Genomic DNA, 26,617 nt, shown 5'->3' with positions numbered 1-26,617 from the left:
TCCTTTGTCAAAGATTAATTGACCATTTAATTTTGGGTTTATTTCCAGGCTCTCTATTGTGTTTTATTGATCTACATATCTATTTTTGTGTAACTGCCATACTGTTTTTGTTACTACAACTTTATAGTATATCTTGAAATCTGGGATTGTGATGCTTCCAGTTTTTCTTTTTTAAGATTACTTTGCCTATTTAAGGTCTTTTGTGGCTCCATATGAAATTTTTTATTATTTTTTCTAGTTCTGTGATAAATGTTGTTGGTATTTTGATAGAGATTGCATTAAATCCAGAGATCACTTTGGGTTATGTGGACATTTTAACAATATGTGTTCTTCCACAAGCTTGGAATATCTTTCCATTTGTTTGTGTCATTTTAAATTTCTTTCATCAATGTTTTATAGTTTTCAGAGTACAAGTTTTTCACCTCCCCTTGGTTAAGTTTATTCCTAGGTACCTTATTATTTTTGGTGCAATTGTAAATAGGATTGATTTTTTTTTTATTTTTCTTTCTGCTGCTTCATTATTAGTATATAGAAATGAAACGGATTTCTGCATATTGATTTTTGTGTCCCACAAACTTACTGAATTTATTTAACAGTTCTAGTAGGTTTTTTTGGTTGAGTTTTTAGGGTTTTCTATATAGAGTATCATGTCCTCTGCAAATAGGGAAAGTTTTACTTCTTCCTTACCAATTTGGATGACTTTTCTTTCTTTTTCTTGTCTGATTGCTGTAACTAGGACTTCCAATACTATGTTGAATAAAAGCGGTGAAAGTGGACATCATTGTCTTCTTCCTAATCTTAGGGAAAAGCTCTGAGTTTTCCTCCATCGCATATGATGTTAGCTGTGAGTGTTTCATAGATGGTCTTTATTACATTGAGGTATGTTCCCTCTAAACCCCCTATGTTGAGGGTTTTTATCATGAATGGATGTTGTACTTTGTCAAATGCTTTTTCTGCATCTATTGAGAGGATCATATGGCTTTTATCATTTTCTTGTTGATGTATCATGTTGATTGATTTTAGAATATTGAACCAAACTTGCAGGAATCAATCCCACTTGATTGTGGTGAATGATTTTTTTAATGTATTGGTGGATTTGTTTTCTTAATATATTGCTGGATTTAATGTAAAATATATTTTGTTGAGGATTTTTGCATTTATATTCATGAGAGGTATTGGCCTTTAGTTCCTTTTTTTGTAGTGTCTTTATCTGGTTTTGGTATCAGGGTAATGCTGGCCTCATAGAATGAATTTGGAAGCGCTCTTTCCTCTTATATTTTTTGGAATAGTTTGAGAAGAATAAGTGTTAAGTTTTCTTTAAATGTTTGATAGAATTCAACTGTGAAGTCATCTGGTCCTGGGCTTTGGATCACTGGGAGTTTTTTGATTACTGATTCAATTTCATTGCTAGTAATCCATCTATTCAAATTTTCTATTTCTTCCTGATTAAGTTTTGAGGGGTTGTTTCTAGGAATTTATGCACTTCTTCTAGGTTGTCCAATTTGTTGGCATATAATTTTTCATATTATCTTATAATCCTTTGTATTTCTGTGGTGACACTTGTTATTTCTCCTCTTTCACTTCTGATTCTGCTTGAGTCCTCTTATTTTTTTTTTTTCTTTTGCTGAATCTGGCTAAAGGTTAATCAAATTTGTTGATCTTTTCAAAGAACCAGCTCCTGGTTTCTTTGATCTGTTCTATTGGGTTTTTTGTTTGTTTGTTTTGTTTTGTTTTAGTTTCTATTTTGTGTATTTCTGCTCTAATCTTTTTATTCTTCCTTCCTTCTTGTGGTTTTGGATTTGGTTTGTTCTTCTTTTCCTAGCTCCAAAGATTTTGGACCATTCTGTTTTCACTTTCATTTGTCTCCATGTATTTTTTATTTCCTCTTTGATTTCTTGGTTGACCCATTCATTGTTTAGTAGCATGTCATTTAACCTCCATGTATTTTTGTTCTTTCCAGATTTTTTCTTGTAGTTGATTTCTAGTTTCATAGCATTGTGGTCAGGAAAGATGCATGGTATGACTTCAATGTTTTTGAACTTGTTGAGGCTTGTTTTGTGGCCTAATATGTGATCTATTCTGGAGAATCTTCCATGTTCACTTGAAAAGAATGTGTATTTTGCTGTTTTAGGATGAAATGTTCTGAATATAACTGTCAGATCCATCTGTTCCATTGTGTCATTCCAAGCCACTGTTTCCTTGTTGATTTTCTGTTTGGGTGATCTATCAATTGATGTCTGTGGAGTGTTAAAGTCTTCTACTATTATTGTATTATATCAATTACTTCCTATATGTTTGCTACTAACTTTATATATTTGGGTGCTCCCATGTTGGGTGCATAAATATTTACAGTTCTTGTATCTTATTGGATTGTCCCCTTTATAATTATATAGTGTCTTTCTTTGTCTCTTGTTACAGTCTTTATTTTAAAATCTGTTTTGTCTGAAATAAATATTGTTACCCTGGTTCTCTTTTCAAATCAATTTGCATGGTAGATGCTTTTCCGTCCCTTCACTTTCGATCTGCATGTGTCTTTAGGTTTGAAATGAGTCTCTTGTAGGCAGTGTATAGATGGATCTTGCTTTTTTATCCATTCCATCACCTTATATCTTCTGATTGGAGCATTTGTCGCATTTACATTGAAAGTAATTATTGATAGGTATGTACTTATTGCCATTTTGTTACTTGTTTTAAGGTTGTTTTTATAATTCTCTTCTGTTCATTTCTTCTCCCTCACAGTTTGCTGGCTTTCTTTAGTGATATACTTGGATTCCTTTCTCTTTATTTTTTGCATATCTATTACTGATTTTTTATTTGTGGTTACCATCCTGTTTGTATATAACATCGTTTGCACATAGCAGTCTATATTAAGTTGATGATCACTTAAGTTTAAACCCATTCTTTATTCCACCCCACCCCACCCCCATTTTAGGTATATGCAGTCATACTGTACATCCTTGTATTTTGTAAATACCTTGACTGATTTTTATAGATATACTTAATTTTACTGCTTTTGTGCTTCCTACTTTTCTTATTCCTACTTGTGGTTTTTCCTTTCCACTCTAAGAATTCCCTTTAACATTTCTTATACAGTTGAGTTAGTGATGATGAATTACATTAGCTTTTGTTTGAAACTCTTTATCTTTTTATTCTAAGCATAATTCCAGCTTTATATTATCTATCTTTGCTGGATAGAGTAATATAAGAACATTTTATAGTACCCATATTATAGCACATATAAAGTTGTTACAATAATGTATAATAAAATATGTTTGATTTATTTCTTCTAATAGAGTTAGAGAATTTCCTAGAATAGCTTGCTTAATTTACTTCAAGACCAATTAAAATATGCCATTTTTATTTTTTACTTTTTAATTTTTTAAAGATTTAACTTATTTATTTGAGAAAGAGAGCACGAGCAGGGGTGAGAGCAGAGAGAGAAGGAGAGGGAGAAGCAGACTCCCCACTGACCAGGGAGCCCTACATGAGGTTTGATCTCAGGACCCTGAGATCATGACCTGAGCCAAAGGCAGACACTTAATCTACTCAGCCAGCCAGACACCCCTAAAATATACCATTTTTAGTCCACAAAGCATGATATATCTGTTGAAATGTAATATATGGACTCTATCTTTTCAATAAATTATTTCAAACTACTCAAATCTGTACTCTCAGAACAGACTGTGCTCAATAAAATCTGTTTCCTAGAAGTAAAAGTATGGTAAGAATAAAGTAATGAAAAAAAAAAAACAATAAAGGGAGAAATAAGCAAAATTGTGCAAGGGCTGGAGTATAATGAAGTTTTTACTGGAATAAGTGGTGCTAACTGTAACTTGCATCTGGATGGTCAAGCCACAAAGGAATGATGCAATCAATGATAAAACTATATATATTGTGACATAATTACTTTCTTACCCCTCTTTTATCTTGGTTTCTTCTTTTTCTAAGATCTTTGTGACATGTATAGTGTAATTCACGGTAACTTTTATAATGATAAAATTTGCTGAAATGTTGTATATGGAACTTTTAAGTAAGGATAATATCCTGAAAATGCTTCATTATGAAAATCAGCTTTTATTTCCAGACTATTTATTGCATCTTTAAAGTTTTTAGTAAGTATGAATTTTTAATGCTGAGATTTGGATTGTTTTTAATTTTTTATGTTTTTTTCTGGATATTATGCTTGATTTTTATGAAAAATGAAGACCATTATTTAGGGATAATAATAGTATTATTTTTGCCTCCTTATTTATAACTAATAGTGTTTATCATTTATTCAGTAAATTTCAGGCACTTGAATTCTTTCTTTATTCCTTTTGAGGTAGACGCCATCATTATCCTCCACATTTGCCAAAGAGGAAGATGAATTTTAGAGAAGAAATAAATCCATGGTTACAGAGTCAGAAAATGGTAAAACCACAATTAAAATTCAGGTTTGTCTGATTCCAAGGTCGATGATTAGCTACTGCACTATACTGTCCTAGAAGAAACTAGTATTTTTTTAAATCTCCATAATTGTGATTTTCTACAGGCAAAACGGTAATAATTGAATTTAAGGGCTTCTTCAATAATAAGAACTATTATTATTATAGGTTTTAGAAATAAGTGTTCTGGGGCATCAAGGTGGCTCAGTCGGTTAAGTGTCTCACTTTGGCTCAGGTCATGATCTCGGGGTCCTGGGATTGAGCCCCATGTTGGGCTTTCTGCTCAGCAGGGAGCCTACTTCTCCCTCTCCCTCTGCCTGCCATTCTGCCTGTTTGAGCTCTCTCTCTCACTGTCTCTCTGTCAAATAAATAAATAAAATCTTAAAAAAAAAAGAAAGAAGTGTTCTAAGTTCACTATACAGAACACACAAAAGCATGAATTCCTCATGTGTTCCTTGGTTTGCTTACTTGAGAATCCAACAATGCAAGTGAGGGGTGAGATTTCACATGTAACTAGATTAGAAAGCATGAATTGACAAAAGCATGAATTCCTCATGTGTTCTTTGGTTTGCTTACCTGAAAGCCCAACAATGCACTGCTTGGTATGGGGCTTTAGATACAGCTGGATTACACTACATGGTTTGTTGCATGAAATTCCCAGGGTGCTGCAAAGCTGTAGAACATTCAGAAGCAAAAGGCTTTTAATTGACTTAAACCCATTTCTCTTCCACACTAGCATCCATAATTGCACCACTTCCCATTTGAAGTTTCAGAAAGCATTCTTTAAATGAGGAGGGATGACTGACTTCTGACTTGTACTCACCATTATACTTATTAAATTTCTTTTCCTCAGTGTTGGTGAAATGAGTACAAATAACTGATTATTAACTTTCTGGCATGTATTTAGAAATAAATGTCATTCTCAAAGTTGGAAACTATAACATTTGTCCAATGCCATATACTTCCCCATTGCCACATCTCTACTTCTACTTAACCTTCTAAGTGCATTGCAAATTAGAAATAAGGACTTTACAAAGCACATATTTAGAAATCTATCTTAAGTAATTGTCTAAATCAGCACTGTCTCTAAAAATATTAATTAAGCTACATCTAGAATTTTCAATATTTCAGTAGCCATATTAATAATTTAAAAAATGAAGTTAATTTAATAATAAATTTTATTTAACCTAATATATAAAAATATAATTTTCAACATGTACTCATGAAAAAAATTACTTGTAAGATGTTTTATGTTCTGTTTTTTCATACTAAGTCTTCCACCCCAGTGTGTTTTTTATAGTTATGAAATATTTCAATTTGGACTAGCCACATTTTAAGTGCTCAACAGTCACATGTGGCTAGTGCCTGCCATATTGGAAAGTGTAGGTCTAGATATTTTTAGCTAGGGTTCTGGCTTGCAAGTGACATAATTTAGGCAAAATAGGAGTTTATTGGTTCAGTAAAATCAGGAAAAGTTCAAGAAGTAAAGAAACAAACATGTAGCTGAGGACTTAAGAACCAATAGAACATGGAACTTGATGACTTTCATTAGCTTCCTTCTCTCACAGTGCCCAGTGGCTTTCTCTACAAGGTTGATAACAAAGCCTTCAGCAGTTCTCAAAGTTTGTGTTCCACAGAAGAGTGTTTCCAAGCTTACACCTGGAGAACTAAATCTCCTCTTTCATTTCATCTCAGTAGTCCCAAGACAGAGCTCTATAAGATACACATCTATTGTTTTGCCTACCTAGTAAATTCCGGTAAGAAGATACCCTTGTTTCATTCACTGTTTCCTTCTGGTGGGGATGGGGAATTTGTAGCAACACTTCCTCATCACAGCAATCCAGGCTGACCTAGTAGTGTACTCCATCCCTCTAGAAGCAGTGATTAGTCTTAGGTAAATATATAACCCAATTAGTACAAATCAGAATTATTTGGGGGAGGATTGATACAGATGACAGATGGGGGAATTGGATGCTATCTCCAACTGGGAAAATGAGTTCAAAGAATATTATAAACTTATGCATGTTGGGACTTATCCTTTTTGCCATTAAGAAAACACCTGCCTGAAAATAAAGTCAATTTAGAGGAAAAGATGAGAAGGAGATAAAGAGAAGTAGAGTCATAATAACATTGTGGAAATCCCTGGATTCAGTCATGTCAAGTCCATTTTCACCCTATGCTAAATGCTTTCGTAAAAGTGGCTCAGAAATGACAGGGAGTCGAGTCGCATGAGTCTAAAACTGGTCCAGCTTGGGTCAGAGTTCCAGGCCACAATGTCACTATGTAGAAAGTAAAATAAAAGCAAACCAGCTCTGGTTAAAATACAATGAATGGCTTGTTTTTATTAAACTAAGCCTTCTTTAGAAGAGGACCATAGATGCTAGACCAAGTACATAAAGGCATTGGAGAGCAATCAACTCAGGAGAACTTTAGGGATGACAGTACTTGAGAAAAGAGAAGCACACAAGTAAGCTCCCCATTAACCTCACTTATTCTCTGAAGACAATTTCCACATTGTGGGGCAGGAGAACAGAGCCCAAGCAGAAGGTCATCTTGTTGGCTGAAGAGATAGAGGTTGGCTGCTGTTTGAGGAACAACACTGAGGAGAAGAGGAAACAGCAGAAAGGAGACTAAAATCTCTGTGGACATTCACAGTAAGTCTTTTGCTGTTTTCCAAGATTCACACGTGTAAGGCAGAACTGCAAAAAATGTAGTCGAAAATAACAATGGGGAGGATAAAGAGCCAATCTGAGAGTTCACCTGTGTGGTGGTAGCAAACAGAGATTGTAGTTCAAGGTCTACCCTTGTTTGTGAGTGTTATGAACTTCACATAACTGTACTTCAGTGGAGATATTGGAAATGCTCTGCCCTGGAAGGAAGGGCAAAAACCTAAGAGTTAGAATCACCCTATAGGACCAAGAGCTATATCCAAGGTGTAGGGACACAAATAGACACTTGATAATAAAATTTAAGAAAAGGAGAACAGTCTAAGAGCTTTCAAAGAATAAAAGCAGATCACTTAAAGGGCCCCTGGGTGGCCAGTAGGTTGGGTGTTGAACTCTCAGTTTCAGCTCAGGTCATGATCTCAGGGTTCTGGGATCAGCCCCATGTCAGGCCCCACTGTGCTCAGCACAGAGTCTGCTTGAGACTCTCTCTCCCTCTGAGCAACCCCTGCCACCACCATGCCCCAATCTCTCTCTTTAAAATAAATAAATAAATAGATCTTTTTTTAAAAAAAGCAGAGCACTCAAAAGAAAATAAGAACTAAGTTGCTTTATTAACAGTGACTTGGGGCATACCAAAAATATTAAGTAAAAACATAAAAAATGTTCAAAATATTAAAGGAAAAGAGTACCAAATCTAAAATTATATAATTGGCTGTTATCCTTTTTAAAATTTTTTGGTTTATTCAAGTATAATTAACAGTTTCATATGTTTCAGGTGCAACAATATAATGATCCAACAATTCTATACATTTCTCAGTGCTCATCAAAATAAGTGTATTTTTAATCCCCTTTATCTGTTTCACCCATCCTGCCACCACCTCCCCTCTGGCAACCACCAGTTTGTTCTCTCTATTTAAGAATCTGTTTTTTTGGCTCTTTTTTCCTTTGTTTGTTCATTTGTTTTGTTTCTTAAATTACACATATGATTGAAATCATATGGCATTTGTCTTTCTCTGACTTATTTCACTTAGCATTATACCCTCTAGGTCCATCCATGTTGTTGTAAATGACAAAATTTCACTCTTTTATAGTTGAGTCATATTCCATTGTGTGTGTGTGTGTGTATGTGTGTGTGTATCTCGCATCTTCATCCATTCATCTATTGATGGACACTTGGGTTGCTTTCGTATCTTGATTATTGTAAGTAATGTGCAATAAACAGAAGTGTGTATATCTTTTCAAATTAGTGTTTTCATTTTCTTTGAATAAATACTCAATAATGGAACTACTAGATCATATGATAATTCTATTTTTAAGTTTTTGAGGAAACTTCATACTGTTTTCCACAGTGACTGCACTGGTTTGCATTTCCACCAACAGTGCATGAAGGTTCCTTTTTCTCTACATCCTTGCCAACACTTATTAGTTCTTCTGTTTTTTGTCTTGTTTTGTTTTTTTGTTTGTTTTTTGTTTGTTTTATAATAGCCACTCTGAGAGTATGAAGTAAAATCTCATTGTGACTTTAATTTGCATTTCCTTGATGATTAGTGATGTTAAGCTTGGTTTGTTGTGTGTTTGTGTGTGTGTGTTTGTGTGTGGTTGTTGTTGATTGTTTTTTGGTTTGTGTGTGTGTGTGTGTATCTGCTGGCCATCTGTATGTATTCTTTGGAAAAATGTCTATTCAGGTCATCTGCCCATTTTTTAAATTGGAATTTTTGGGGTTTTTTGGTTGTATAAATTATTTATATATTTTGGATATTAACCCTTTATTGGATATATCATTTGCAAATATCTTCTCCTATTCAGTAGGTTGCCTAGCTGTTATCCTTTAAATAGAAGGTCAATATAAAAATATTCCCAGAAATGTTATCATACAAAGACCCACTTTGAAACCTTTGGTGTGGGCACTCTCTATTAAGAAGGAGGTCACAATGACATGTGTGAGAAGTGATAGTGAGCATCAATTACACACACAGAGACCCCCCCCACCAAAAAAAAAAGAGAAAAAAAAGAGAAGGAAGAAAAATAACTTATGTAACAAGAATATAAAAAAATCAGACAATTCTGGAGGATTAGCAGGAAGAGGTGTTGACAAAAAAAGATAGGAGCTTATTTGTTTAGATGGAAGATATAGGTCATGAGAAGTTTAAATAATTGGTAAGAAAAAAATGGGTCTTACTAAGTTTGGCATAACCAATAGCAAAATAAAAAAAATACATGATTTTTAAACTAGCAGAAATAAGAAAATGCAATCTGTATAATGGAAATAGTAACCCTCACTCAGGAAAGAAAGAAAGAAAGAAGAAAGAAGAAAGAAAAGAAACAAAAGGAACATGGTAAACGAAAGTATGATGTTACAAAAAATTTCATTACAAGATTACAATGTATTATATATATTATTACAAAATATATTACAAGAAATCTAAATGAAACATCAAAATAAAAATCCAAGATTGTCCAATAGAATCTAGGAAAACGAGTTTAGCAATATCTTGTCAATCAGAGGATATATATACTTTTTAAAGATTTTATTTATTTATTTGAGAGAGAGTGAAAGCTAGAGAGAGAGCGAGAGAACACACAGAGGGAGAGATCATGACCTGAGCCGAAGGCAGACACTTAACTGACTGAGCCACACAGGTGTCCCAATCAGAGGATATATTTAAATCAAAAGAAAATATAAGCTAGAGAAAATGAGAAATATGTACTGAGCACAAAGAAATATGTGGTAGCAATTATACTGTAAGACAAAATGGAATTTCCCCTATTACTAGGGGAAAAGATGTTTATAATGGTAAAATAGTAATAATGCTAGTGAGACTAATACTAAAGAATACATATAAAGTGACTATCATATGTCAGTTGTTGTTCTAAGCACTTCACATACACATTTAATTCTCATAACAACCCAAAGTTACAGGTACTCTTATTAGCCACATTTAATAGAAGAGAAAAGTGAGGCCCAGAGGGGTTAAGTAACTTGCTCACAGCCAGAAAGTATTAAAGCCAGAATAAAACTCTGGCACCGTGGTTTCAGATTACATACTATTATCTATTAAATATACTAATCATGAACACATATGCAAGCAAAAACACAGAAAATTTAAGTAATAAGTAAGGATATTGAATACATAGAGAACTTCACTTTCACCAATAAAATATATGTTTTTTAGCCTTCATACAATATTAAAAAAAACTCCCTCATTTTTCCTCCAGCTCTCACATTTCTTCTGACCTGTGTACTTAGCTTATGAGTCAACATCTTAAATTTATCTTGTTGAAACTTATTATTACTCCCAAACCTACCTTACCCATCCTATACTCCTTTCTTCTCTCACTCTTTGCATCTGATTTATCAGAAAATCCTGTTTGCATTGCCTTAAAAATATATTCACAATCCAACTACATTTCACCACCTTTACTGCAATATCCATGATGCAATTCATCTTTACTGATTATCTTGATTATTGCTATAGTCTCCTAACTCTTCTCCTTCCTTCCATCCTTGGCCCCACTGAATGGCCAGTGTTTAATATGTGAGAATCATATCACTCCTGTGTTCCAAAACTTCTGTTGGCTTCTAACTCTGTCAGAATAAAAGCTAAAGTCTTTACAATGGTCTACAAGACTCCATCATTTGGTCTCTACTACCACATATTCTTTGAAGAGTCTGGATACATTTATACCACAAGACATTGCATTGCATGGGCTCTTTCTTCCTGGAATGATATTTTTCCAGTTATCCCAATGATTAATTCTCTCATCTCCTTTTGTTTTCCACTCAGTGTCATCTTTTCATTGAAGTCAACCTTGATTATTCTATTTAAAATTGAAATCTAGGGCACCTGGTTGGCTCAGTCAATAGAGCAAAAGACTCTTGTTCTTCGGGTTGAGTTCAAGCCCCACACTGGGTCTGAAGATTACTTAAAAATAAAATCTTAAAAAAATTAAATTGAAATCCTACCCCACTTGACATTCCTAATCTACTTTACCCAACTTTGCGTTTTTTCTTTCCCGTAACATTTCTATCTTTCATTTATTTATTATCTATTGTTAATTTTCTTTTCCTGTTAGAATGTAAACTCCATGAAGAAAGAGATTTTGTCTGCTTTATTTAGTAATTTTTCCCAACTGCTTAAAAGAGTGCCAGACACAGAGTACTTATTAAATATTTGTTGCATGACTAAACATAAAGCCATCAAAAATTAAATTTTGAAATGCCATATAGAAGCCTAGATATGTTAAAAAGAATGAATATTATTCTGTATGTGTTCTTTGATCACAAAACAATAAAATTAGAAGTTAATAATCCAAAGGAACTTTTAAAAAATCCCTAATGTCTGTAAAAAAGTAAGTAACATACTATGAAAAAAATCTTTGAGTTAAAGAACAAATCTTTAGGGAAATTATAAAATGGTAAGAACTGATCAAAAATGAAAAGACTGCAGTTGAAATTTATTATACACAGCTAAAGCAGAATTTGGAAAGACTATACTATATAAAGACTATACTATAATTAGTCATAAAGCAATAAATATTGAAATAATGCTAATTTCATTTTGAAAAAGAGCAATAGACTAAGGCCAATGAAACAAGAAGAATACAATAAAATTAAAGGCAACAATCATTTAAATAAATAGAGAAGAAGAATACCAAAGTGAAAGATGGATGAAAAGTCAAAACTTTAGCAAGATCTTTTTAAGATAAATCTTGAAGATGCAAAGCAAAAATATACCAGGAAAGGGGAAAGTAATCTCAGATACAACAGAGGTTTAAACCTACAGAAAGCATCCTTCCTAAAGAAGGAAATGTAGATGAACTTAGATGCATAGGATCAGGAATATGATATTGATGTCCATCATCACAATTACTTTTTAGCATAATATTAAAGATTTTTACCAACTGCTATGGTCTGAATGTTCACATCACTCCCCTCCCTCAACATTCAAATTTTGAAATCTGAATGTCCAATGTGATAGCGTTAGTAGGTGGGACCTTTGGGAGATGATTAGGTCACAAGGGCAGAACCCTCCATGAATGACATTTAATGTCCTTAAGAAAGAGATCTCAGAGAGCTCTCTTGCCTCCTTCTGTCCTGTGAAGACACAGTGAGAATTCTGCGACCTGGAAGAGAATCCTTACCTGACCATGCTGGTGCCCTGATTTTGGATATCCCCCATTCAGAACCATAAGGAGGAAAGTTCTACTGGTGATAAGCCACGCTGTTTGTGGTACTTTGTTACAGCAGCCCAAATGGACCAAAACACCAAGCATTTAAGAAACAGGCAGAAGGGGTTTGAAGATCATAAGGGAAGAGAAAAAAAATCTATATAGATAACTCAACAAACAATTTGTTAATAATAATTAGAGTTCACCTGGATGAAAGTTAAACTTAGGAAACCAATGACATTATCAGCAATAAGCAGCTAGAAAATAAATTTTAAAATGATATTCCATTTATAAGAGAATTTTAAAAGTATATCACTTTTATTAAAAATAATAAAATTATAAAATAATACACAAAATTTCTCAGAGAAAAACATTAAAAAGCTTAAAGAAAGGAAATGAAAAGATGTTCAACATAATTAGTCATTAAGAAAATGCAAATCAAAGCCACAAAGAAATACCAGTTCACATTCACTAGGATGGTTATAAGAAAAAAATAAGAACAAGTGTTGGAGAGGATATGGAAAAGTTGGAATCATCATACCTTGCTGGTGGGAATGTAAAATGGTACAGCTGCTATGTAAAAAAACTTGACAGTTCCTCAAACAGTTAAATGTAGAATTACCATATGACCCAGTAATTCTACTTCTCCAAGATAGAAAGTTAAAGAATTGAAAACAGGTACTCAAACACTCGTACATGAATATTCATAGCCGTGCTAGGCATAATAGTCAAAAGGTGGGGGGAAAATATCCATCAACAGATGAGTAGATAAACAAAATGTAGTGTATCCACACCACGGAATATCATTCAGCCATAATAAGGAATAAAGTACTCATATTTGCTATGACACAAATGAACTGCAAAACCATTATGCTAAGTGAGAGAAGACAGACACATAAAGTCACATCCTGTAACATTCTGTTTATATGAAATATCCAGAATAAGTAAATCCATAGAGACAGAAAGCAGATTCGTGGTTGCCCAGAGCTGGGGACAGGCAAGAACAGGAAGTGACTACTTAATGAGTGCAAGGTTTTGTTTTGGGGTGATGGGAATACTTGAAAATTGCTAGTGGTTCTCCTTGCACTGCACTGTGAATGTACAAACATCACTGAATTGTGTGTTTTAGCATGAAATGTTATGTTACGTGACTTACACCTCACTAAAAATAAATTTTAAAATAATAAAGAAGTAAACATTAAAGGACTGAAACGTTTCTAATTACATGGAAATATGAACCATGTCTATCGATGCGAAACTTTACCTTGAAAATGTCAACTATCTACAAATTGTGCATAAGTTCAACTCCACAGTGCAACCAATTAATATCCCAACAAATTTTTATATGGAAGATGCAAATAACAAAGAGAGGAGACTTATTAACAGCTATTAGGACATATTAGAAAGCCATAGTAATAATATGTGGCTTCCACCCAGAATGTAGAAAGATGGAGAAAACTTCACTCCCACTCTGACAAGAAAACCCCAGAATATCATTATTGTCTTTCCACTCCTCAGTGAGCTGAGATTGCAGGGTGACCTGTTTGCCCCTACTCTAAAAAATGACAGGTGCCCTAACTCCTGTCTGAGTACATGAGAAAGACAGCACTGACATAGAAACGGTAGGATGAATTCGCAATTTACAAATTGCTGAAGGCCAAATGTGGGCAAGTGTGAAGGTATAAAATCCTCAGGCTAGTATGAAGGGCGAGTTGGAAGCTTCAGGTACAGCAGAGTTTGCACAAATTTGTAGGTTCTTCTTCACGGACTTCAAGTAGGCACTCCGAAGAAAAACCGAAAGCCAGTCAGGAAAGGAAGAAAGGTCCTGTCAGTCATGCAGGCTTGAGGAAGAGTCATGGCTCTGCTATGGGAAAAACACGGAATGTGCCAGACTCTTCCCATCCACAGAGCCAAAGACACAATGTTGCCCAGCGGGAATTCTCCCCTATGTGATTGTATATTCATTGTAACCCCAACAAAAATTCCAGAAATTGAAACTTATCCTAAAATACAAGTAGAAAGGCAAAGCAACTAGAAAATCCAAAAACATTTTGAAAAGAGGGGGGAAATGAACACACATTTGATTTCAAGATTTACTCTAAAGCCACATTAATCAAGGCAGTGTGGTATCAGCTTAAGTAGATATAGAACATCCAGAACAGTGGAACACGATAGAGAATCCAGAAACAGACCCACACCTATGCTCAGTTGTTCTCAACAAAGGTAGAGGAAATTTACTGAACACAGACAGTCTTTTCAACAAATGGCACTGGAACACTTGGATCTCTGTATGCAGAAAAATAAGCCTTGACCTATGCATACCTCACAACGTTTACAAAAATTAATTTAAAATAGACCATAGGTCTCATTGTAAAACTCAAAACTATAAAACCTTTAGAATAAAACATAAAAAAACCTTTGTGACTTTGAGATAGGCAAACATTTCTGACATACCTCTCCACAAGTACTATCTATAAAAGCCAAATTTGATATTTTAGGCTTCTTCAAAATCAAACATTTCTACTCTTCTAAGAACATTATTAGGAAAATAAAGGTCAAGCCATAAACTGACTGAAAATACTTGTAAAACCCACCTGTGCCCAGACTGGATGAATAACTCTCAAAATAGTAAGTAAACAAACAATCCAATAAAAAATAGAGGCAAATAGTTTCAACAGACTTCACAAAAGAAGATAGAAGGATAGCAAGAAAACACATGAGAAAATGCTCGATAACATTAGTCATAATGGAAAAGTAAATTAAAATCACAATCAGTACCAGTATTCGCCTATTGAAAGAAAAGAACGAAGAGAAGAACCGAAGACAAGAACAAAAAGATAAAGAAAGACTGAAAAGAGAACCTGACAAGATGATTTTTTAAAGCGTTAAGTGAAAAAAGTAAAAACAGAGTTAAAAAGGTTAAAAGAGAGAAAGCTGCATAATTCCCACCACTGTCGAGGATTCTGTAATTTGAGACAAAGCATTTCAAAAGCTGATTTTCCCCTCTTCTGGGATCTTTCTAACGGCATCTCAATAAAGCTTGAAGAGTTGAAATGCTGTATCTGTCATCAGTAACAAAACCTTGAAGATTTTTTTTAAAGATTTTATTTATTTATTTGAGAGAGAGAGGAGAAAGAGAGAGAGCACAAGCTGGGGGAGAGGCAGAGGGAGAGGGAGAAGCAGGCTCCTCGCTGAGCAGGGAGCCCGATGCGGGGCTCGATCCCAGGAGCCTGAGACCATGACCTGAACCGAAGGCAGACGCTTAACCATCTGAGCCACCCAGGCGCCCCCCAAACCTTGAAGATTTTATGATGACGTCTAACTGTATTGTCCTTTACATGTTCCCTGAGCCACACTTGCCTTCCTACGCATTCTTCCCCCTTTCCCTGTTCAGAGCTGAACCTTACGCATACACCATTGCCCTCTGCTGGACGAACTTTTAGCATCCTATTAAAAGTAGGCTCTAATTTTCCAGAGCTCTAAAGTTAAACTCATGTGTTACGATTAACTCAGAAAATAGTATCAGCATTACTTAATGTAGCCTCTAAATAGAATTGGGCACTGGATTACATGGTGACATTTTTTCCCCTTTATTTTAGTTCAGAAAGTGTTAAAGTAACTCAATGGAATATGTTCAAGGAGTTAGTCTAGTTTTCTGTTTCAGTTGTCCAGGCATATATACGGTAAGTTTCACTTTGTTTGATGATTACTTGGGATGTTGGTTTGTTTCTTTAATTTAGTAGAAAGGTTTGACATTACTCTTCTCAAAAATAATAATATCTGCGTTAATTCCAACTTTGAAATCTGAATTCATGCTTCCCATCTCATATACATTAATATCCTATGCTCTTTATCCTCTTGTTAAATCAGCTTCCGACATTGAGACTCATCCAAAGATGGCAATTGGCTTCCTGGGAAAAGATGAATTCCAGGGAGTGATGTCTTCATTATTCTGCGGCTACTTCCATCTTAAATTGTCTTTTGGTTAGTGTCAGCTACTCAGCTAAAATTGCCAAATTCTCTCTTAAAATAATATTGATATCAAATAACCATTACTAAACCATTTTAAAGGTAAAGAATTATGATTTTTAAAAAGATAAAGTCATGAGTCTCATAAAGTTTAAATTTTCTTAGTTTTTTTGACAATGGACAATTCTTAATTGTTTTTCCTGACTAACATCAAGAAAATTGAAAGCCTGGAAATAGCTTTCAGAATTTAACTCCCTAAAAATGTTGACTTTGAGTTAAGTATACAATTTTCCATAGGCTTTGCTTGTTAGCTTGCTAATTTATTTTGTTGTATCTTTAAACAAATTTTAGGAACTGTAGATCATGAGCTGTTTTAGTGTCTGCATCCTATTAAGGTCAAGCACCCCTCCTCCACACACTTAACTGAAATGTCACGTGCCAATGACATTTCTCAACACAGTTGTTTTAGTTCTATTAAAAACTAATTGTAATTAAAATAGACAGTTCCAAGGCTCCAGACTTGTGGATGAGTCAGAAGATGAGTAATGATCTGTAGTAGGGAAGGTTCTTTCTCCACAAAATCTTCTGCTCTGATTCCTATGCTCCTATATGCCCACGAAGAAAATCTTAACTAAGACAAAGGCAGAAATGGCCAGACAGGCCCTGAAAGGAAATTAAATGACAGTATTAAAGCACATTGATTTGAAGGAATAGAGCACAGAAAAAGGAGACTCTCCAGGGGTGAGATGTAAGGAACCAGTTGTGGGAATGACCTGGATGAAGCATTAAAAACTTCCTGCATCGGCTTTCAAAACATGTGACGAAGATGGCCTTTGAATCTACTCGATAGATAGCTCTCTAAGGTAGTTTATATGAAGTTCTATCTAGCAAAAGGAAGGTGATTTTGGAGAATCTATATTTAATCCCATTATGGGAATAACATTGAAAGTTTGCTGTTTACCCGTTAGAGGGTTCTGAGACTGTACCTCATGATATATGTAAGGCTTTACTGACTGACTGCCCAGACATAGTAGCTGTGCTAAAGTTGCCAGAAACTGGCTTGGTATAACTTCTAAAGAGGGGCGGTAGAAGTTCTATTTGATGAGATCTTTTTGTTGTTGGTTTGGTGAGCTTCTTTGCCACCTTGTTTGATATTGTTTGGGGTCAAATTATTTTGAGGTCAAATATTTTCCCAGTATCCTCTGGCAAGAAACTCTGAGACTAGGGGAGGGAGTTTGTGGGGGAAGAAATGGAGATCTTACTAGAAGTAAGACATATGGCTCAAGAAGGAAGGTGGCCACAGAGAGTTCAGTGTGATAACACACATCCTCAACATGGCAACAGACGCCTAATATTAAAATTTACTAACTCATATGACACATTCTATTGGATGTTTAATTTGCTTCTCAAGTCCATAAGACGAATACAAGGTTTCTAACTCATTACATTTTCTAACTATAACTGAAACCCAGTCTAAACATTTTTGTACTTTATTTCTTGGCAGCATGTTTTCTATTTTTAAAACCATTGTAATTAAGACTAGATCTCATTCTTTTTCCCATATGCCATGAATTTATTTGATTTTCAGGATTATTTGCCATCCATACTTGGGCTTTTTGGCATTTTCACCCATTCTTTTTCACCCCAGCTGCTCAGTGTGAAGTCTGAGTCAGGGTCACTCTGCTCTATAGGGCGACTAAATGTCTAAATCTCTGCTTTTTGCCAGATTCAGATTGGGTGGGAAAGCAAATCCACAAGTGTCTCTGGCATCTAAACCAAGCCTCTGGGATTCAGGAGTTGATGCTGGTCACATATGTTAAGCTGGGAAACATATTTCCCAGAATGTCCTTCCTTGCATGGATCCAGGTTAAACATTTGAATAAAATCTAGAAATAAATCAGAGATGAAGCATATCTCTTTGCACTCAGATGTCTTTAGGGGGGAGATTTAGAGATGGCTATCAGGTCTGGTTTATCCTCTCTGTCCTCTGCTGTATGCTCAGATCTTCCCTACTTCAGGTCCTGCTGACCAACAGTGGCCTCAGGACCACCAGATGCTTGGCTGGGAGTCCACAGAAGTGGGGGCTACCCAGAAAGAGGAGCTTCCCATAGGCCTCGCCAAAGATTTCCCCCCTTCATGGACTAGCATGAGCAGCTGGGAATACTTGGCTTCTAGAGTTCCTAGTCTATGTTCCAGACCTTCATTTCCAAACTCCTCCCACAACTGACTAAGATATGATTATTATAATGAATTTTCTATAACACTTTCATTGCTTTTCTGCTACCTCCACTGAACACTAACCAATGAAATGGGACTTTGCCCATCTTAATTTTTTTGAAAAATTGGTTCACACTGTCATAACACTTTTCTCATTCTCTCTTCTATTTCTTCAGTGTTTCAGGTTAGTCTTTGTGAGGGTTCCTATACAAACTTTTCTGATAGTTAATTCCATAATACTAAAACGGCCACCACAACCACAACAAAGCTTTCGTGAGGTTTATTCCTATTATGTGATGATCAAAATTTTCTTTACAAAAAGGTTTAATCAGAGTTCTTCTATTGTAGATCCAAATGAAACCTTAGCTGACTAATATGAACCAATTATTGAGGGAAAAAACAGTGACCAAGACAGATATGATCACTACTTAGGAAATTTATAACCTAATGACTGATTACTAGCAAATAAATAGTCAGTAAAATGTAGTGCAAAAAGTGTTAGGATAAGAAAGGTATAGAGGTAAAGTAGCATCCTAGACCAGTGAAAGGAAGGGTCAAAAATATTTCCTAGCCATGGAAAAGAAACCAAATGTTCAATAGCCCAAGATAAGAGGGAAATGACACCTTCCTTAAGGAAGTAAATGTGTTTAGTATGCTGAGAACACAGTCTGGGTGGCAAAAAGCAACAGAACGGGAAACAAGAGGTAAACGGGGAACTTTCAAGCTGTATTATTCTAAGAGTAATAGGGACTGATTATAGGACGTTAGTCAAGGAAGTCATCTAACTATATTTTGTTGTAGAAATATTGCTGTCTGCACATGAAGAAATGAATTAGAATAAAGGACAGGTTAACTAGGAATGAAAATGAAGACAACACAATCAGCCAGGGAATAATCTTGTGGATGATAGCCTCAAACTAACAAATAATCTAACAGATAACTAATAGATAGAGAACTTATGGGATTTTGTAATTCACTGAATATAGGGGAAAGTAGCAATGAATGATGACTTCCAGGTTTCTTGCTTGGGCAAAGGGAGGGTTGGTGGTGCCATTCACTGTGGTAAGAAACATAAGGGATCATCTGGTGTTTGCAAGGGAGGTAGAAAGATAATGAGTACAGTTTTCTATAAATCAGGCTGGATGTGCCTGTGGGATATCCAAGTGATGTTATCTTAAAGATGAAAGGCATAAGAAGAGATCTTGGCAGTAGATGGAGGCTTTGGGTTTATGATGGACACGTGCTGTTGTGGCATCCATTCTCTCCAGCAATGGAATCCTCATTTCTCTGAGAAATCAACACCACTCCACTCTCAATCTATGTTACTCAAAAAGAATAATAGCGTTCACAGGCTCTGAGGGTGAACACGTGACCCATACCTGAGTAATTATAGTCGTAATGACTGGTTCTGAAATGGCCAAAGGACTTAACTGATCCCACGAAAGTCAGTTCAGAGCTTCTAATAAAGCTATGGACAAAGAATGTTGCATTTTCTACTTAATTGCTAATCCAGAAAGAGATACACATCTGAAGCTGCTGGTGATGACTTTTCCCCCAAACTTGGGGAAAGCCTACCTATAGAGGAAATCAGAGCTTAAAAATAGAATCTTGATAGAAAGGAGAAGTGATTTCTCCTCCTGCTACCTTCTCCGTCCAGGTTAACAGCAATTCCATCATTCTGATTGTTCAAGACAGAAACAGTTGTGTCAATCTCAACTCTTTCTCTCATATGCTACCTTTAGTTTTTCAGCAAATTCTCTTGGCTCTGCCTTCAAAATATAGAGAATTCAATTACCTATTTTAAAAATACCCTGTTATGGATCATTGGCCTCCCAGCCTACCTTCTGCAACATGATTTTACTGCTTTTTCCATAAACTGATAGAATTACTTTCTAACCCTTTGAATCTTGACTGGCCTTTGACTTGCGTTGGCCAACAGAATGTAGCAGAGGTGGCTGACAGTTCTGTGGCCAGCTTACAAAGGCTTGGCATACTCCTGCTCTGTCTCTTGAAACCTTGCCACCACCACATGAACAAGCCAGGCCAGCCTGGTGGAGGTTAGAACAACATGAAGAGGGGAGGTCAGACATCCCAGCTGAGACTGTCAAAGGCCAACCTACAGTCAACCAATCTTCCAAAATATGGGATGGCCAAGATCAACTAAGCTATCCAGCAGCCAACCCAGCAGATGTGTGGGTAGGCTCAGCAGAGACCCCACAACAAAGACATCCAGACTACCTAAAGATGAATGAGTGATAATGAATACTTATGGTTTTGAGCCCTGAGTTTTGGGGTGATGCATTCATTAACTGGTCTTTCTGATTCCAACTTTGCTTCCTTTATACTAGCCACCAGAATAATTTTGTCAAAACATAAGTTAGATCATGATGCTCTTCTCCTCAAAACGCAGCAACAAGTCAGATTTCATTCAGAGTAAAGAGCTAAGGTCTTTACAAAGGCCCAAAAGACCCTGCATGGTCTGCCCACTGGCTACCTCTCTACTTCTATCTATGACTGTCTTTGTCACTCCCTTTTCTGTGGCTATCTTGTACTCCTTGCAGTTCTCACACCCTCTAGATTTATTCTACCTTAAGGTATTTGCACTTGCCATTCCCTCTTCCTAGGATGGTCTCTCTCCAGCTATCCACATGGCTTACTCCTTTAGCTCCTTCAGAAGATCTTGACTCAAAATTACTTTCTCAGTGAGATTTTGCCCTGACCAACTACTGAAAATAGTAACCCTACTCTATCCCAGCCCTCCTTATCTCCCTCCATGCCTTATTTTTCTCCCTATCACTTACCAGCATCTAACATAAAATATATTTTGGATACTTTTCAAATTATTATATTATTAACTACATGGTATCAGAGATTGTTGTCTATTTAGTTCACTTTTCTATCCCTGATCCTTAAATTGTACTTGGCTTATAGTTGATCTTCAATAAAAGCTTCTTAAATGAATAGATACATTGAACACCTTTATAATAACTATGCCTAGGCTTTTTGGGTTTTTTGTTCAATATATACCCTTTTTTGGAAATTCATTTGTTTTATTTGAATTTCTGTCACTAGCCTCTGAATGAGCCCTGATCAATCAGGAGTTACCATCGAGTGGATGAAATTTAAAGCCAAAGGATAGGACAGGATTCCCTGGGAGAGTCTGTAAAACGTGAAGGTAAGAGGATCTAGAATCCCAAAACACATCAAATTTTCCAAGCAGAAAGATAAAAGAGTAGGAGCCTGCATAGGAGATTAGTATGGAAATCAAGAAAAGAGAAAATTTCAAGAAGAGGGCATACAAAACAGTATCAAATAATTTACCAACAGACCAAGTAAAATACAAGTTGGAGAAGCTGACTGGATTGTCATCTTGTACCTTTTTGCTTAGTGTGTGATGTTTTTGTGTGTGAATATTGTCTAGGGGCTCTTTTTCCTCTCCATTATAGAATTGCTTTTGTAATTTTTTTTCTGATTGCCTGCATTCTTATCACACTGGGATTGAACCCCTCCAAGGAACTTCTGAGCTCTGCATCATTTGCTTGTAGATAATCCATTTGGATTGGAACACCAATGGAATGGTACAATTATAGAGACTAGAATCACTTCACCATAACTGACCTTGCATTTCTTTCCATATATTTTTGGAGCTTGACCCATGGACAAGAATCATTCATCCCAGCCACTTACAGTGACTTTGGGAAGAGTTTGTTTGTTTGTTTGTTTTCCTTTAGTAATTTTAGAAACCATGGGGACCACATAAGGACTCTATAAATGAATACCACAAATTAAAAAAAAAAAAAGAGGGGAAAACCAGCACAAAAAAAACCCCCAAAACACTTTATAATGGAAAGTGTTCACTTTTAAAGATGAGCAGCTGGGATTTCCATATCAGGCAATCAGAGCTAAACCCCTGTGTATTAACGCACTAATGTATCCTAAAGATTTTTAAAAAGTGTTTTACAGTGGGGTTGTGCATGTTCTCTCACTCTGTCTGGGAGCCTTCAGGTGCACAATTTCTAATAAAGATGACCGTGGCTCACTCTTTTTCCTACCCAAGGGAATAGTTCTGCTGAATAAAATTTCTCAGCTTATTCATCACTTCTCCTTGAGGACTCTGATATGAAGGCTGCACATGAAATCATTCTATCTTTCCAAGTGATAAATTTTATGTTTCTTTATGTTCCCCAAAGACAGCATTAGGTTTTGGGAAGTACTCCTTCAAAACCCGAGTCCCCTGGAATCACAGGTCAGACTGAGAATAGGGTCCTGGCCACTACTTCTCCAGAGGTGACCACCAGAGTTCCTTCCACTCATTCAGAGATGAAGCCTGTCGGTAGGAAGGAAAAGATGTGTCCCAATAGCCCTGAGTATTTTCTGACACAACAAAGACTGCCAGTTGGACCAAAGGTCCTTCAGTTACGTACTGGGAACTCTAGTTCTCTGGGAATAGTGCCAAGACCACCAGACTCATTGAACTCACAACTTTTTACCATCACATCATCAGAATGAATTCCTGTCCCTCTGGTCAATATTGGATTCCAACCAGTGGGAGTCAGGTGAAAGGTTACTAACTTAAAAATTACTTTGATTTTTTTTCTCTCCCTCTGACCCCTTCCCATCGTTCTAGTAATTAACTTGCATTTATCACTTCTTAATGCACATTTGTATATCACTGTATACTACAGGACTGGTTGACAAATGTCTGTTTAGCTCTATATGGATGTAATCATTTAAGTTGAAAAATTTTAAACCTATTTAAGAGGGGTTAGTTTATAGGAAAACTTTACAAATAAAAATAAAAAGTAACTTTAAAATCTGACTCTCATGCTGCATGTATATAAGTAAAAATTTCTGACTCCTCCTGTGGGTCTTGTCTTTCTGAAAAATTAAAACTTAAATAGACACTGTAGCTTTGTTGCCTTGGCTAATTAGAGTAATGCCAATGGAGAATAATTATTCAGGGTGAGAAAGTAAAATCAAGTTCAAGGACATATTAGATTCAATATAAATCACCTATACCTGCATGAGTAATGATATATCTCAAAATATTTCTGCTGCAAAATATTGTCAAATTATTCTGCAGTATCCCATAAACTACCCCCTTCTCCCTAAAAATGTATCCCCCCTCCAAAAATCCAGCATAGAAAATGAGCAGCTTCACAGGCAAGGGTTTTGACAGCAATTTTCTTTATTATAGTCAATAAGCAGTTACTGAGAACCTATTTTGTGTTGGAAATACAGTTAGAAAACAACTTCTGTTTTCCTGAACATAAGTTTAACTGAATCTTTTCCGCCCCCTAATGATGCTGAGCTAACCTCTGCTGGTGAATTGAACGGCATAGAGAAGACATAATGGGGGAAAGTGTACTAATGCTTTCAGATTTAAGGTCTGAATAAATTCAAAATATCCCGTTTTAACAGTACCACCTAAAGTAGCTGCCCAAAATACCTAAGTCAACCCACAGCAACGAAACTGTGTTAATTCATGGAAAGAAAAGTGAATATATATTTTTTTGCCTGATGTTTATAGAGGTACACAATGGATTTTTTGTTTCCTTGTTTAGATTTGTCTTACAGATCAAGGAAGTTGTTTGAGATTTTCCAGACAGTGCGGCACGTCTCCTCCAGTCTTTGACCTCTCTTTTTTGAAATAAGAAAATTGCCTCCATATTACTATCTAACATAGATCAGAATCGTCTCTGTGCCAATAGAAATAGTTGCTCAGCAAGGATCACACCCACCCGCCTAAGAACCACTGTGATGGTATCTGGAAGGGTACTCACTCGGGGCTGGGGGAGTCCTGACCCATCCTTGCCTTAGCCAAGTCTTTGGCCTGTTCCCAGAGTGTGCTTTCTTACCTGAAGAAACAGTCCTGGTGTTTTCTAAGTGGAACGCTTCACAGGGAGCTGGGGCTTCTGGCTTCTTTTCCTACCCACACCATCAGATGTTACATGGAGTAACCTCCTTGTGAGCTTCTCTCTGATGATGTGTAGATGGTTACCCATGCTTGGGGAAGTGGTAGGATGTATGTTTAATGTTTGCTCCAAGCATCTGGCCTGAAAGGGGTTGTGTACTCTTTGGGAGAGGAAGGTTAGTACATGATGTCATTGCTTCCAACATATGCTCAGATGTTAAAAAAAAAAAGAAGGGAGGCTAACTAAAGCAATACTATTTTCTTGGAGGATGTTGTCAAGGATTGAAGGAAGGGTGCATGGATAAGTAGGTGGCAGGTTGTTTTCCTTCCATAAAGCACAACTTTTGCATCATATTACTCTGACAAGTGGAATTTAAAGGAGATTTCCAGCAAGGTGTGATGCACATTGGAAATGTTTGATGAAAGAACATGGGGAAGTGATTGGGGACCTGGAAATATGGACTTGATTTGAACCCTTGGATGAAAATCCTCTTTTCTGGGTTGTTTCCATGACTTGTAATATTACAGTGATGACATTTGCATTCTCCAGCCCAGGATTAGCTAGAGAGGAAGTAAGGGCTCAGTTCAGTTGCTTTAGTGAGCACATAAACCATGACATCTCCTGGAAGATAAATCTAATTAAAGGATAATAAACCCTAAGTCCATTTGCCTCTCAACATGGGTAACAGAATTATACACAATTGTGACATTTGCCTGGATAGAGAGGAAATTTTTCTTCATCGTCATCTGCATCCTGGTTTTTGAGTTGAAAGAAGTCATAATTTTCAGATGGCGATGTCAGATCCGTTCCCACAACAGAGATTAGACAATACCACAAACACAGATTTATGGTTTCGTGGGAGAAATCTCCTGTTCTCAAACATTTATCTTTAACAGTGTGCTACTGGCAGGAAGAGAGGGCCACCAGTTGCACGCGAAAGATATGGTATTTTGTTGTCAATGATGAACAACACACAGACATGGATCCTAGTTGCTTCTGTTGTGCCCGCCCCCACTCAGGAACCCCATTTCTCAGCTATATTGAACATTAGCCATTAGATGTCAAACACACATGAGATGAATGGCATCACCATCTGTTTGTGTAAGAGAATTATCAAATATTTATCACAGTTAACAATAAAAACATGCTCCTTTGCATTTCTAGCAAGGCAATTTCTATATTCAAGAATTAAAGAACTTTTTTCAAATCGATATTTAAGTTAGGGAGACGGAAGCAAAAACATTACTTCACTTTCCTCCCCTGTAAAAAGATGAGATTTGGCTAAAACATCAAAACCTCTTCTAGCTTTAAAATTATTCCATTACACAATTTTTTTTAACTTGGTAAAAGTTGCAGGTTTTCTAATACTGTCATCACACTGAACTTAGTAATTTCAGAACAAGTCACTTTAAAAAACTATTGTCCCCATCTCAGCCTTTTACAGTGACTTAGTGCTTTTCTGTGTGTACTTGTTTCTTTAAATACTCTCCTGTTCCAAAAGGACTTGAGGGCATTTGTGAATATGTACACAGTGTAGTAGGATGAAATAAATGTCTGATAAAAGTAAGGCAAAGAGGAAATAAGGGATGAAGTTAGAGTGAGGATAGCAGTAACGCTTTCATAAAAGTTCCCTTGTTTCCCGGAGCTGAATCTTATATTTGAATCTCATTTTTCCAAAAAGCCAAGATGAAATGGGAAAATGGTACCAGTTATAAGATTTTAGTTTCTCGAAAGCAGTAGTTCTCACAATGTTGTCTGAACATACTTGAGGATCCTTTAGACCCTTCAGGGAGCTGCAAAGTGAAACTATTTTTGTAATAAGACAAAAACATCATTTGCTTTTTCAATTTCATTCTCTCATGATCACACGGTAGAGTTTTCCAGAGGCTGCACGACCGTGACCCAGACGGCACAATAGCTCTGAAGGTTGATGGAATGTGTGCTTGCATATGCTTAAAAAAATTTTGTTTTACTTCCTAATGTGGTAAGTATTAATAGATACAGCCCACATAAACAAAAGCACTTGGAGGGCCCGCCATCATTTTTCAGAGTATGAAAGTGTCCTGAGAACTGCTGTTCCAAAATATGAACAGTATTCTTTGTTTTCCTTTTCCGTGTATCAAAACCTGAAAAATTCCTTTCACAGAAGTTTGATATTATTTAGTCTTCTTGATTATGGACAAATGAACAACTTTCAGGTTATGGAGGATATATTATAGTCATCAGGAGAGCAGTAGATTTTACTGTTCAAAGCTCC

The sequence above is a fragment of the Leptonychotes weddellii genome, chromosome 2, assembly GCF_054177405.1.
Source record: "Leptonychotes weddellii isolate Sample4059 chromosome 2, ASM5417740v2, whole genome shotgun sequence".
Lineage (NCBI taxonomy): Eukaryota > Metazoa > Chordata > Mammalia > Carnivora > Phocidae > Leptonychotes > Leptonychotes weddellii.
Note: the sequence above shows the minus strand (reverse complement) of the source record.